The 16,411-nt window shown below is 33.7% G+C and overlaps 1 long non-coding RNA gene across 1 annotated transcript in view; it reads left to right on the forward strand.

The window, feature by feature from the left end:
• The window catches only part of LOC145683391 (uncharacterized), a 40,393-nt gene extending 27,086 nt beyond the window's left edge, over positions 1-13,307 (forward strand). The window contains exon 3 of the long non-coding RNA XR_014131072.1: positions 13,175-13,307. This is a non-coding gene — a long non-coding RNA (uncharacterized LOC145683391). The remainder of the gene's footprint in view (positions 1-13,174) is intronic.
• The last annotated feature ends 3,104 nt before the right edge of the window (positions 13,308-16,411 follow it).

Raw genomic sequence — 16,411 nt, forward strand, 5'->3', positions numbered from 1 at the left:
TATTATTATTATTATTATTATTATTATTATTATTATTATTATTGTAAACTTTTGTGTTTTGTTTCATAAACGCTAGTGTAACAATGATTTTATATGGCGACAGAACGTTTAACGTTGCCGCAGATTGAACTTAAGGGTTTTTCATGTTGAAAGCTAATGCAATAAAAAGAGACCCGAGATTGTTTGAACATATTACCCAGGGCGAAATGTAGTAGTGAAGTTGAAAGGGAAACTTTATACGTATATTTTGTAATTGGAAGTCGTAATACAGCAAGTAACTAATTCTTAATTTCTTTTATTGTTTTAGGTGGTGAAGGAAATAAAAATCTTAATAGAAATACTGGAGAATAAACCTTATTTTCCTGAATTGTTTGCTGTTGAAATATAGAGGTGTTTTCTAGTGAAAAGGAGTTATAGATTGGTTTTAAAACATGGATTCAATGAAACCGTTGGATCTTAGTACAAGAGGTGAAATTGATTTTACAGAATTGTCATTTTTGCAGGCAACAGAGGTTTTATTCCAACCGGTGGTGATTTTGCACTTTCCACCACTGGAAACAGAAGTTACCCCGGCCAACTTGGATGTATTACCGGAAACAGAAGTTTTACCCAACCGGTGGTGAGCCCGCAACCTCCACCACTGGAAACAGAAGTTACTCCGTCTAAAGTAGATGTATTACCAGAAACAGAAGTTTTATCCCAACCGGTGGTGAGCCCACAACCTCCGCCATTGGAAACAGAAGTTTTCCCGTTACTTGATGTTGAAAACGAAATAGAAGAATATCCCCCTAAACCTTCACCAACAGTGAGTAATTCCCCGGTGCAGAATTGGGAGTTGGAAGAATTTTTGAAGTTACTATGTGAGTGTACTGTGGAACGTACATCATTGGATTGTATAAATGAGTGTATAATATATTGGAAACCAGACGATATTTGTATTTGTATTGCATGCGGTTTTTTGGAAGGTGGACAGTTAAAGCATGATTGTTTGATGTTGGATACGGAATGTCTTGAACGGAAAGCTATAGAAACCATAACAAAAGTTGAGGTTCGTAAAGAATTATTATCAATTTACAGAAAAAAGCATGGACATTTGTTTTTGATTACATGGAATTTTATTGAACGTTTCCGAGATCTTGTGTGTGACTTTGAATACAGGCCCACTCTATTAAAAATTTTACTAGAAAAAGATTTTGGGAAATATAGTGAGGAAAAGATTTATTTTGTATTGCCTTGAAACATATTATTAAACAGAGAATTTGAATAAAATATTATTTGATTGTAATATAAGACACAGAATGCATAGAACACTTTATTAAATGTAAGGAAAAAAATGTGTTTTACACATGCGCAGAAGCTTTTATTGTAGGTATATAAATAGATGTATCACACTTGAAAAAAGTATTTATTTGATTTGTTTTTGCTGAAGAGCAGAAAAATGAGTAACATGGAGACTGTTTATGTTTCACCTAGAGAAAAAGAAATTCAGCGTGAAAACGAAAAAAACCTATACTGTTAATTCAGCCGTCTGACCCTGATTTGCCAGATGAATTACGTGATAAAGTGAGAATCATATATCCAACACAGGAAATAGAAGAAGTGTATTATTTTAGACGTTATAATAGATATAATGATGAAATACTCCCGGAAAGTGATGATGATGACAGTGTTTTAAATATTAACTGTTTTGAACTGGAAGCTAATGAGTGCGAGTGTACTAGTGAAACTATTAGTCATACATGTGTTATATAATTATATAATAAGTACACACCAAATTCAGTATTATTATGTGAAGCATGTGTTGAACATAATGAAAATGAAAAAGATCACAACTGTTTGTTGCAGTATGATTACGAATTATTACAAAAGGTGTGGACGATCTTAATTAAACGTGAAATGAGAGAAAATCTATAAACTTTATTTAAAGAAGCATTTTAAAGGTTATAATATTAAGAACATTTATACTTTGGAGAAAAAATTTAATCTGGTATATGAATACATTACAGAGTGTGATTATTATATCAAAGAAATAGTAGAAATGTTTTTAGAGAAAGATAAACAATTACTTAATTTTGTAAATGAACACTGAGACACTGTAGCATATGCATTTGATTGTGTATGAATAGAAGAACTTATTTAACCTCATATATATATATATATATATATATATATATATATATATATATATATATATATATATATATATTAGGGCTAAATACTTTGATGTAAGTTGAGAAATTACAAATTGTTACAGAGAATTGAACTGTTATCTATATTATTTTATAAATGGATCAATTTGTAGTATTGTAATATTAAGAATTTAATAGATTACAAACATTGGACTAACACATGTAAATAATAGTTAGAGCTAAAATACTGAATTACTGGCAACTGAATTGTCAGTGAGAGTAATGTATTTTAAAGAAATAAACTGATATTAGAAAAAATAATCTTAGTTGTTTGTATGCTATATGAAGAAACTAGTGTTTAAGAAGAATATGGTAGGAAACTGAAACTATTTAATACTTTATTTTAGATTTTTAGAGACATTACCAACGTAGGTAAATGATGAACTATTGTCGATTGAACTGGAATCACTGAGGTTGATACCTTGTGTTTAGTTTATGATATGAAGACTTTAACATTCTTGTTCACACAGTTACTTTTAAATGAATACTACATATAATCTTGCATGCAGAGTGGATTGAATTAAGGGCATACTTACGCGAGGGATTCATTGGATGCGGACGACATTTAAAACTTTATAACCCAACAAACATTTCAACACTTTCTTAAGAGAATTATGGTTGCAGTAGGAGAGAAATTTGTGATATACTGTAGAAAACTCGATGTTACAGTACCCTTGTACTCTTTATGTCTTATAAAAAGAAGTTAGTGTACTCTTTTGCTGAGAATATAGATGACAATATTGTAAAATTACGTGTCGTTTTATTGCAACTAGAATAATGTTACTTCAATAAGGCTTAAACGCAGTCACTGTTAGTGCAGAATCCACCCTCCAACAATTTTCAGGATGAGCAGACCCTTACTTGGTATATGATTTTAAAAAGAATAAACATTGTACGGTAACCTCTTGAAACTTGTAGACCCACAGTGAAGTATAGTCGGATATGGGGGAGGGCACGGTGACTCAGTGGTAGAAGAGATTTTGATGTTTGTGATTTAAAAACCGAGCAAGTGAACTTTGTGGTGGACAACATCTCTTTTCTCCTGGTACGTCCATTTCCTACATTTATTTATTGGCTTAAATAGCTTATCCGATCTTTCTCTTTTGTAATAGAATCATTGCAAGGCTATGATCATACCTTATAATTATTGTTGAATAATCCTTATTGAAGGTTTAATTTACTTCATGATTTCTTTGGAACAATAAAAAATGTTTGCTTGAGATGGATTGTTTTCTCAGGGAGGAAATGTTAGAATCATGAGAACTTGCTTACATGCTGTGTGCCAAACATAATAAGCCCTTGGCGGGCTAAGATCGAACCATGGACCCATCACGCGCCAGAGGTGAACGATTTGAAGGCGATGAAGAATATTTTATAGTCCCACAGTAGTATTAATAATTGTTTGAGATTCTTAGTATACTATGTGATACACAGGTTACACGAATTTTATTTTGTTCTTTTTGAACTAATGTTTAAGAGGACCAGAAGGATAGATTTCAAGAACCACCTATGGTTCAAGGATTACAGTTTTAAATTTTACAGCTTTATACACATGCATTCAAAATTGTATAAGATTCTTGTTGGACTTGATTTGAGTTTAACGTTTCTTTTCATCAGCGAAGCTATATGAGACGTGGACCTACTGATTAACGTGGAATCCGAACCACATGAGCTCCCGCCGGGAATCGAACCTGGGTAGACTTTTGTTGGAATAAATGTTTTCGCTGGAACCTTTTTTTAAAATTTAATGTAAAACTTTAAACATAATGAAGAAAATAAGAACATACTGAGATGAAATAAACTTGAAAACTCCCACTGTGCAAAAGAATTAAGGAAAACAGCCTGTGTTTTGAAGCTGAGACTATCCATGGTTGAGATTGACCACCAAATATAACGATTATTTTTCTCAGATGATGAGTTTGTATGCTTATGCCAGTAGCTAAAACTGGAAAAGTGAACCAGGTAGTGTTTGCAAAATGTATCTCCTCACGTCCAAGTCTATCAATTCGCTGACGACACAGCATTTCTAACAACGGCTCGTACTATCCAACGTATCAACAGACTAATGCAACCAGCCATTAACACATTTGTCCACTGGTATGACTTAATCTCAGAACATGTGCAATTGTGATGGACAAAAATTCCATGGGTAGTGGGGCTGGTGGACAACAACTTCACGAAACATCTGTTGGTATTAAAATTAACGATACATGAACTTTCAAAAGACGAAATGTTTCTTTATCTGGACTGTTAATACTTTTTTGAAATTCCATCGGAACAAGCATTCAACTTAAACTATAATAAACGAACGAACTATCTAGTTGCATTATAGGAGGGCGATACAGGTGTGGATGAAAAGTTTATGTATTGATTTTTGAATACGAGTTGTGTGCGAGTAATTCAATTTTATTTAACTTTTAATATTAGAGATTATTTTATACGACCATTTAATATTTTATTATTTCTTATACACATTCGCTTTCATCATTTGTCCATTGTAATGTTAGTAGAAAAAATGTTTTATTTAACAACATGAGCACGAAAACCTACAAGAAAAATGTTAGACAAAATTCATAATTATCACTGTACGGAATACTTCTTTAAATGGAAACAGTTTGATCGATTGGTAGAGTGCACCCATCTGGCACGAAGATCCCTAGTTCAATCCCACGAAACTTGTGAAATTTGGCGAGTAGCAACTCGAGAAATTTCACTTCGTGGATACGAGTTTCTTCTTTTCTGGCTTGAGAGCAAAGGGAAAACACTTATTCTGGCAAGTAGATATGAGTTTCTGCTTTTTTTCTGGCTTGAGAGCAAAGAGAAAACATTTTGTTCTGGCATGAGTCTTATATACTCATCTACTCGAGACATTTTACAAGTAGGCAACGTTGAATGATTAATGATTGTAAAAATGTTGAATATGAAAAAAGTGGTAGGAAATGGAGAAACCCGAGAATATCCACAGAGTGTTGTCCATCACAAATTGTCACGGTATTGGGATTGAACTAGGGATCTTCGTGCCAGATGGGTGCACTCTACCAATCGATCAAACTGTTTCCATTTAAAGAAGTATTCCGTACAGTGATAATTATGAATTTTGTCTAACATTTTTCTTGTAGGTTTTCGTGCTCATGTTGTTAAATAAAACATTTTTTCTACTAACATTACAATGGACAAATGATGAAAGCGAATATGTATAAGAAATAATAAAATATTAAATGGTCGTATAAAATAATCTCTAATATTAAAAATTAAATAAAATTGAATTACTTGCACACAACTCGTATTCAAAAATCAATACATAAACTTTTCATCCACACCTGTATCGCCCTCCTATAATGCAACTAGATAGTTCGTTCGTTTATTATAGTTTAAGTTGAATGCTTGTTCCGATGGAATTAAAAAAACTATTAACAGTCCAGATAAAGAAACATTTCGTCTTTTGAAAGTTCATGTATCGTTAATTTTAATACCAACAGATGTTTCGTGAAGTTGTTGTTGTCCACCAGCCCCACTACCCATGGAATTTTTGTCCATCACAATAGCACATGTTCTGAGATTAAGTCACACCAGTGGACAAATGTGTTGATGGCTGGTTGCATTAGTCTGTTGATACGTTGGATAGTACGAGCCGTTGTTAGAAATGCTGTGTCGTCAGCGAATTGATAGACTTGGACGTGAGGAGATACATTTTGCAAACACTACCTGGTTACATTAAATTTTAAAAAAAGGTTCCAGCGAAAACATTTATTCCAACAAAAGTCTACCCAGGTTCGATTCCCGGCGGGAGCTCATGTGGTTCGGATTCCACGTTAATCAGTAGGTCCACGTCTCATATAGCTTCGCTGATGAAAAGAAACGTTAAACTCAAATCAAATCAAGTCCAACAAGAATCTTATACAATTTTGAATGCATGTGTATAAAGCTGTAAAATTTAAAACTGTAATCCTTGAACCATAGGTGGTTCTTGAAATCTATCCTTCTGGTCCTCTTAAACATTAGTTCAAAAAGAACAAAATAAAATTCGTGTAACCTGTGTATCACATAGTATACTAAGAATCTCAAACAATTATTAATACTACTGTGGGATTATAAAATATTCTTCATCGCCTTCAAATCGTTCACCTCTGGCGCGTGATGGGTCCATGGTTCGATCTTAGCCCGCCAAGGGCTTATTATGTTTGGCACACAGCATGTAAGCAAGTTCTCATGATTCTAACATTTCCTCCCTGAGAAAACAATCCATCTCAAGCAAACATTTTTTATTGTTCCAAAGAAATCATGAAGTAAATTAAACCTTCAATAAGGATTATTTAATAATAATTATAAGGTATGATCATAGCCTTGCAATGATTCTATTACAAAAGAGAAAGATCGGATAAGCTATTTAAGCCAATAAATAAATGTAGGAAATGGACGTACCAGGAGAAAAGAGATGTTGTCCACCACAAAGTTCACTTGCTCGGTTTTTAAATCACAAACATCAAAATCTCTTCTACCACTGAGTCACCGTGCCCTCCCCCATATCCGACTATACTTCACTGTGGGTCTACAAGTTTCAAGAGGTTACCGTACAATGTTTATTCTTTTTAAAATCATATAGCAAGTAAGGTCTGCTCATCCTGAAAATTGTTGGAGGGTGGATTCTGAACTAACAGTGACTGCGTTTAAGCCTTATTGAAGTAACATTATTCTAGTTGAAATTAAACGACACGTAATTTTACAATATTGTCATCTATATTCTCAGCAAAAGAGTACACTAACTTCTTTTTATAAGACATAAAGAGTACAAGGGTACTGTAACATCGAGTTTTCTACAGTATATCACAAATTTCTCTCCTACTGCAACCATAATTCTCTTAAGAAAGTGTTGAAATGTTTGTTGGGTTATAAAGTTTTAAATGTCGTCCGCATCCAATGAATCCCTCGCGTAAGTATGCCCTTAATTCAATCCACTCTGCATACAAGATTATATGTAGTATTCATTTAAAAGTAACTGTGTGAACAAGAATGTTAAAGTCTTCATATCATAAACTAAACACAAGGTATTTAGCCCTAATATATGTATATATATATATATATATATATATATATATATATATATGAGGTTAAATATGTTCTTCTATTCATACACAATCAAATGCATATGTTACAGTGTCTCAGTGTTCATTTACAAAATTAAATAATTGTTTATCTTTCTCTAAAAACATTTCTACTATTTCTTTGATATAATAATCACACCCTGTAATGTATTCATATACCTGATTAAATTTTTTCCCCAAAGTATAAGCGTTCTTAATATTATAACCTTTAAAATGCTTCTTTAAATAAAGTTTATAGATTTTCTCTCATTTCACGTTTAATTAAGATCGTCCACACCTTTTGTAATAATTCGTAATCATACTGCAACAAACAGTTGTGATCTTTTTCATTTTCACTATGTTCAACACATGCTTCACATAATAATACTGAATTTGGTGTGTACTTGTTAAATAATTGTATAACACATGTATGACTAATAGTTTCATTAGTACACTCGCACTCATTAGCTTCCAGTTCAAAACAGTTAATATTTAAAACACTGTCATCATCATCACTTTCCGGGAGTATTTCATCATTATATCTATTATAACGTCTAAAATAATACACTTCTTCTATTCCCTGTGTTGGATATATGATTCTCACTTTATCACGTAATTCATCTGGCAAATCGGGGTCAGACGGCTGAATTAACAGTATAGGTTTTTTTCGTTTTCACGCTGAATTTCTTTTTCTCTAGGTGAAACATAAACAGTCTCCAACTTACTCATTTTTCTGCTCTTCAGCAAAAACAAATCAAATAAATACTTTTTTCAAGTGTGATACATCTATTTATATACCTACAATAAAAGCTTCTGCGCATGAGTAAAACACATTTTTTTCCTTACATTTAATAAAGTGTTCTATGCATTCTGTGTCTTATATTACAATCAAATAATATTTTATTCAAATTCTCTGTTTAATAATATGTTTCAAGGCAATACAAAATAAATCTTTTCCTCACTATATTTCCCAAAATCTTTTTCTAGTAAAATTTTTAATAGAGTGGGCCTGTATTCAAAGTCACACACAAGATCTCGGAAACGTTCAATAAAATTCCATGTAATCAAAAACAAATGTCCATGCTTTTTTCTGTAAATTGATAATAATTCTTTACGAACCTCAACTTTTGTTATGGTTTCTATAGCTTTCCGTTCAAGACATTCCGTATCCAACATCAAACAATCATGCTTTAACTGTCCACCTTCCAAAAAACCGCATGCAATACAAATACAAATATCGTCTGGTTTCCAATATATTATACACTCATTTATACAATCCAATGATGTACGTTCCACAGTACACTCACATAGTAACTTCAAAAATTCTTCCAACTCCCAATTCTGCACCGGGGAATTACTCACTGTTGGTGAAGGTTTAGGGGGATATTCTTCTATTTCGTTTTCAACATCAAGTAACGGGAAAACTTCTGTTTCCAATGGCGGAGGTTGTGGGCTCACCACCGGTTGGGATAAAACTTCTGTTTCTGGTAATACATCTACTTTAGACGGAGTAACTTCTGTTTCCAGTGGTGGAGGTTGCGGGCTCACCACCGGTTGGGTAAAACTTCTGTTTCCGGTAATACATCCAAGTTGGCCGGGGTAACTTCTGTTTCCAGTGGTGGAAAGTGCAAAATCACCACCGGTTGGAATAAAACCTCTGTTGCCTGCAAAAATGACAATTCTGTAAAATCAATTTCACCTCTTGTACTAAGATCCAACGGTTTCATTGAATCCATGTTTTAAAACCAATCTATAACTCCTTTTCACTAGAAAACACCTCTATATTTCAACAGCAAACAATTCAGGAAAATAAGGTTTATTCTCCAGTATTTCTATTAAGATTTTTATTTCCTTCACCACCTAAAACAATAAAAGAAATTAAGAATTAGTTACTTGCTGTATTACGACTTCCAATTACAAAATATACGTATAAAGTTTCCCTTTCAAATTCACTACTACATTTCGCCCTGGGTAATATGTTCAAACAATCTCGGGTCTCTTTTTATTGCATTAGCTTTCAACATGAAAAACCCTTAAGTTCAATCTGCGGCAACGTTAAACGTTCTGTCGCCATATAACCTCATTGTTACACTAGCGTTTATGAAACAAAACACAAAAGTTTACAATAATAATAATAATAATAATAATAATAATAATAATAATATACTTACCAAATATTAGTTTATCTCTGTTTAAGTAATGATCCAATTACAATCCACGTCTTTCATGCTCTCTGCTTCTCTGGATTCTATCACTTATTTGCTTCAGCACCTAAAACAGAAAAGAAAAAAATGCAATTAGTTACCGTATTACGAATTTCAAATTACAAAAATATTGGCTTTGCATGTAAGAGAGCCATGGTTCGATTCGCGGTGCAGATTCTGTTAACTACCTATCCAATATAAGTTTGTAAAATATACAATTTATAACTGAGAAAAGTCTACAGTGCAAGCAAGCGTACGGTTCTCCACGTGGGATAGCCCTGGTTCGATTCCCGGGGGCGCATTCTGCTAACTTTCTGTACAATATAATTTATATATACCTGTAATGTCTTACACAATTCATAGCTACATATAAGTAACAACATCTGCTAAGCAAAATGTTTGTCGTACGGCTTTTCACGTGGAAAAGCTCTGGTTCGATTCCCGGGGGCGCATTCTGCTAACTTTCTGTACAATATAAGTTATATATACCTGTTATGTCATACTCAATTCATAGCTATGTATAAGTAACAAGTTCACACTGCAAGCAAAATGATTGTCGTACGGTTCTCCACGTGGGAGAATAGTAATTCGAGTCCCGGGGCGCATTCTGCTAACTTTCTGTACAATATATTTTTATATACCTGTTATGTCTTACACAATTCATAGCTACATATAACTAACAACATCTGCTAAGCAAAATGTTTGTCGTACGGCTTTTCACGTGGAAAAGCTCTGGTTCGATTCCCGGTGCAATCATTAATGATGATTCCCTCTACCCTCCATATTACATTATACTATATCTTAGTCACGTTATAATTCCATAAAAGTACACCGAGTCATATCATTTTCAATGCCGGAAAATCCGCAATCAATTCCCGATAAAACCAAACAGTTCCGTCCCCCTTATACTTCCAACAATTACAATATGTCCCTTTCCCATATAAAAATGAACAAGTATAATACAAGAAAACTACAACGTTATTACTTACCAATCTTCCAATCTCTCCTAGTAGTAAAATATCTTCTTCGCAAACTTAACACTTGATGTTCCAGCTGTAATCTTTCTAAATGTACACATCATGCAAATGCATCAGTATTTTTATACCCTTCAATCTTTCCAGAAGTTTCGAGTGTGTTCTTTCCCCTATTCCAACAATAATAAGCTTAGAAAAAGATCTGGAAGTTTCTAGTACTTTCTTTCACTCATTCCAACGATCCAAATTTCTACAATATTCTCCAGCAGCAGCTGCCGCGTTACATGTGCTGCATATTAATGAATTACCTTGTTCTACGTGTGTGATCTGCATATTTTATTCCCGAAAGGTCTTTTCTGTATTCTGCTTGTCCAATTAACATTTCTTTTCACCGGAAACCAATTTATTATGTGTCATGTTCTTTATACAACCTCCGGCCGCACCTGCATACATTATGTGTCATTAGTATGCGGAAAAGGGTGTATCCATTTTCCAAACGTGCATTAGGAACTGCTAAAATGTCAAAAATATCGCCCAAACTGCCTCATTAATATGGGCGAGTAGTTTTCCCACAACTACTTATAATCATTTATAATTGTCCATAAATATGAACAAAGTCGATTATGAATTATTAGATTCCTCACTGAAGGATTGTAACAGCACATTGCACGTTTATTGGCTGATGCCATACGCCAATTAGGTGACGCGGGGTATAGAACATGTAATTGACGTTAGTTGGGCATATTTTGAGTTTTGAGTCATCTGTATTTATGCGACAGATATAGATGAGCATTTTTTTTAAAAAAAGCAGATGTCAGTATCATAGTAACAGTTTTGTAAATAGGTTAATGCTGACTTGTATGCTGTTCGCCTTACCATTTTCCCAACGTACACAAATAAGAGCTTTGACAACTCCAAGGTTGTACTTCTTTGCCAAATAATCTACATAAATGTAGTCAAAAGTGAAATGACAAATGAAATCTTTGAGTTTACCTCCAAGGTTATGCCGGGTAGGCCAAAGGACTCAATGTACATGATAGTAATGGTGAGATGAAGAAAGTGGGAGGAAACGGTAGAATTCCGAGAAAACCCATGCACGCGCTGTTTATAAGTTCAGATCAGGCAACATCAATTGTTCGCGATACACTTCGCGATTCTCTGTCTCCCTTCTGAATATTGATCTTTGTGTGAGATAGCTTTTTTTTTTTTGTAAATTTAGGTTTCATTTTTTGTTTTCAATTTGGATATACACACTGTATAGTAATTATATTTGAGTTTACTTACGCATCTGTTTTATTGATATTGAAAACCATATGCCACACCCACTAGACATTAGAACAGAGTTACAAAGCAGTAATTTGCACTAAGTTCGAATGTATTTTCTCACGTAATATTGTAAGAACAGTAAAATATTCAGAAACTGAATGTTGAGTCTAACAATTTGAACACGTGTGTAAATCCTATTACCTCGTGTTAAATCAAAAACCAAACATTACTGAAGCTAGTCATTCACATTTGTGTGAAATAAATGCACATAACTTGAATTTTACTAGTAATAAATGAACCGACTGACAATCGCTATACTCCAGCTGTCAATTACCTGCACATTTTCCCTATAAGGATTAGGAGCATTTATTTATTTATTAGGATCACGCAGGGAGGCTTATAGTGCTGTACTGTTAGTACATCAGGCCGTCACTCCCCACGATAACTTTTGAACGGATACGTTGAATGACCGCCTCGCCTCATTTCTAAAGATAACAAAGCAGAAATATAACTCATCTAAAATATGATCAAAAATGAGCTTTTATATCACTAGCCTAAATATGACCTCAATCTCAAGTGTGGTTTAAATATGCATGTATATGACAATTGAAAACGACATGGTTGTATTCACAAGAGTCAGAAATTTGTTTAATTATACTTATAAAATATAACATGATAAATATATGACATGTCGTAGAAATCCAAGCCTTAATGAAACCTTTATTTGTAATTGCATTAACTCCGACACTGTGACTACTTTTACAACACAATGTCCAGCCGACGTTTGTATCTGGCGAGCAGACTGAGAAAATATTGTACGTTGTTTGCACTGTCACTGTTCATCGACAATTGTCACACTATTTAATCTAACCTCTGTCATGGAGAACCAAAGATAGGATTAAAATATCATCGTAAAGTATTTGATACCCGATAAACTCTTCCCGCATAATTTTATTTATTTATTTATTTTTAATTTTGTTTTATTTTATTATTATTTTTTATTGCAAATATGGAGTCTAGATTGGGTTCGAACATATAATTATAGGACGATTTCACAATATCTACAGCTTACTCAAAATAAAAGATTCAATTAAGTATTTATAAAGTTGAAAAATATGGAGGATAGGAAAGTATTTTATTAATAACGAACAGATCATTTAAAATTTCCGAAATTATATTGTATGATTGTTTCGAAAAACTAATTAATCTCTCGAAAAAAATGCTGCTGTATGCAGTAAATAAAATATAGACACAGTCATAAGGAGGCACGTTACGGCACTGTATACATACATCGAACGTTCACTGAACGTACTTTGGGCATATGTATGCTATGTGTGTTGTGTCTTCTTATTCATAGCAATTACTTGTTTAGTTTTAAATATAACAACTATATTGACCTAATTTAGTGTGTAGAGATTAATGACACTATTGATGTCTTAATGTGTGACGTTTTGTTTCAGGTCTGTTGGTGAGGAATGCAAAACAGGCAGTTGAAAATTACAGAAAAAAAGAAAACAAAAGCTTTCAAGGACAGTTCACTTCACTTCAAATACTAACTTGAAATATTTTTTAAAACATAATAAAGAGGTTCATTTGTAAGCTAAAAAGTTAAATTGTGAACAAGGTGAACTGAAATGGTTTAAATAAACATTTGTGTTACAAGATCAAAGGAAGTGTACGAATAACCCGAAGTTGGCTTGGAATATATATTAATAGTTTAATAAATATGTTAGTCTTACTTTATCTTTTTCATTAATATATGTACTGCACATTAACTTCCCATAACCAAAATGGAAGTCAACTTTGTACAGTCACCCACGTAAGTACCTAGACCCTGGTCCGTTATAATTCCGTTACATGAAATCTAGGTATTTATGAAGATAACTGTACAATCATCTTTTGTCTTCCTCACGTGTGGAGAAATTACACATATGCAATTAGTGTTCAATTCTTTGTTTTGTAGTATTGAAGAGTAAAGCTACAACAAGGGTGTATGTCCTTTTTTTGTGGAGAGACTTGTAAAATGTAGTTGAATAATTCTTCACAGTCTTTTGGAATTTCTTTTTGCGAGTTAATGTATTTCAAATATAATATCCGCGTAAAAAATTAAAGGTCTGATTTCTGAAGTACATTTTACAATGTTTCTACAAGTACTGTTCGATTACTATCCACTTTTTATATAGCCTTTATTGTAGACTTCAATGTTTTGTTTAATGTCATTTTTATTTCCACAGCTACGTTAGTCATACGATCTATGTGTGTACCATTATGGATTTCGAATGCAGTGCTAATTAGAGGTGGCTCGTGAGAGAAATCACATAATTAAAAACTAAAGTTTTCTCGCCTCGAACTAAGGGGAGAACGCTACCTCATCCACTAAATAAATATTGCACATTGTTATACTTCAATAATATGCATTATTTAGTGGATGAGTTAGCATTCTCCCCTTTGTTCGAGGCGAGGAAACTTTAGTTTTTACCGATGTGATTTCTCTTACGAGCCACCTCTAATTAGCACTGCATTCGAAATCCATAATGGTACACACACAGATCGTCTGACTAACGTCCTGTGGATGTCCTTCTACATACTTACGAAACGTCCAATGGACGTCCCTCTACATACCTATCAAACGTCCAATGGACGTCCCTCTACATACTTATGCAACGTCCAGTGGATGTACACTGAACATTCGATGTACGTCCGTTTTGCCCCTATGGACGAATACTGGACATCGGTGTACGTTCATACAACTCCGTATCTGCCATCCATTCGACATACATTGTACTTCCATACAGGTCCAAATCGGATGTCCATTGGACGTAGACTGCACTTCCATACGGTCTAATGGAAGTTTTCTGGACAAAAGATTTACGTCTATAGAGGTTTACATCGACGACCAGTGAACGTCTATAAACGTACACCTCGATGTCCACATGAAATACACTGAACGTCTTCTTACGTCCATAAACGTCTTATGGACGTCGGCAATGTCCCACACTGACTCAATGACCCACTCGCTCTCCAACAAATGAACATGTAATGGAAGTTCCATGGACAACTATTAAGATCTATACAAACGTCCAGTGGACATACGCTTAATGTCCCGTTAAGGTACACTTTACGTCCATGGTGGATCATCTATGGACGTTTACCGTACCATACTCGCGAGGTGACATCTGGACGTAGTAAGTTGGTCCATGTTACGTCCAGAGGACCTGAATCGGCTCAATTTCTGGTCGTCCTTCGTCAATTTTTGGACCATATTTGGACGCACTGTGGACGTGCCTGTGCTGTGTGGGGAATAATATAACAAAAGTCATCTATTCTTTAAATATATGGCAATAACCGTAAGTTTCACGCTGTAAAAGAACATAGTTTTTCTTCTAAAACACTGATAGTACACTTTCAGCATGATCGAAGATATGGCCCCAGGGATGAGCATTCTTAGGTCGACAGTCTCAAATTATCCCTCAGGTTACCCTTGAAATTATCAGTGTTTGAAAGGTTTTCCTTAAAAATAGAATATACATTTAGAATAGAATATTACATTTATTTCTCTTTCTACGGTTTGAAATAGCAAAATTATAACTTAAAGAGAATTATAATAAGTCTAAGAATAAAGAATTACAGAAATAATGAAGTAAACAATATCGTGTAAATTATCCATTTCAAATCAGATTAAAACTCGAATATCCATATGGCTTGCACTTTAAAGTAAATCCTCCCTATATATAATTCTTACTCGAGAGACAATTACTTGATCAATATTTGTAATAATATATTTTTATTGTAATATTTTTGATATTCAATGTTGTATGCACTTCATTTCCAAAAACTAACACTCGCAAATGTACGATGGACTAGTGAATATTATAAAATAAATTATCATTCAGTATACGTAAATGCTGCATCGCCTCATTTTAAACTTTACACTTTAACTAATAATAATAATAATAATAATAATAAACATCATAGTCGTATCTCTATCAGAATTTCTGGATTAGTCAATAAGTGAATTCCACGTGGTCTCTCTTCGAAGTTCTATTTAATCGAATCCGATAGAAACACAAAGAAAAACTTCGATAACAGGTAAAAGAAAAATCTTACCATGATGGTTCTCGAATTAACCTTCAAGAGTGACCTACTAGCAAGCACTTTAGATCACTTTTTTCTGTTCTTTAAGTAAACTGTTTCACCGAATGTCTCAGTATCTTGTCAATATTTTCTGCTCGTTATACATATTTTATAATTTTTTCTAGTAACCTTGAACGACAGGGACACGGAGACAAAAACAATTAGGACAGTTAATATTCCAAATTTTCTCCCAGCGGGAATCGAACCGGGTACTGCATACTCCAAAGGCATATGTGCTAGCCACTAGGCCGGAAGGGAGAGCAAATGAAATGTATTTTCTAATGTCTCAAGTTTAAGCCTATTTCACCCTGATGTAACATACCTATTCATCGTATGTTTATGTTCACCGTATTTGTTACATTGAAGAGAGATGTATGTTATTGAAATATTTTTTTTTACATATTCGTCCATAAATACTACATAAATTATCAGAATTATTCATCATGTTTCATTGAAAGTCGCAGCAGAAACGAAAGGATCCAGTTTACTGATAGTAGTCAAATGAAAATTTTTAACAGGCTGTCAGAATACCTCAATCGAAAGCAGTGTTGAGGAGGGCAGCT

The sequence above is a fragment of the Thermobia domestica genome, chromosome 4, assembly GCF_964235325.1.
Source record: "Thermobia domestica chromosome 4, izTheDome1.hap1.1, whole genome shotgun sequence".
Lineage (NCBI taxonomy): Eukaryota > Metazoa > Arthropoda > Insecta > Zygentoma > Lepismatidae > Thermobia > Thermobia domestica.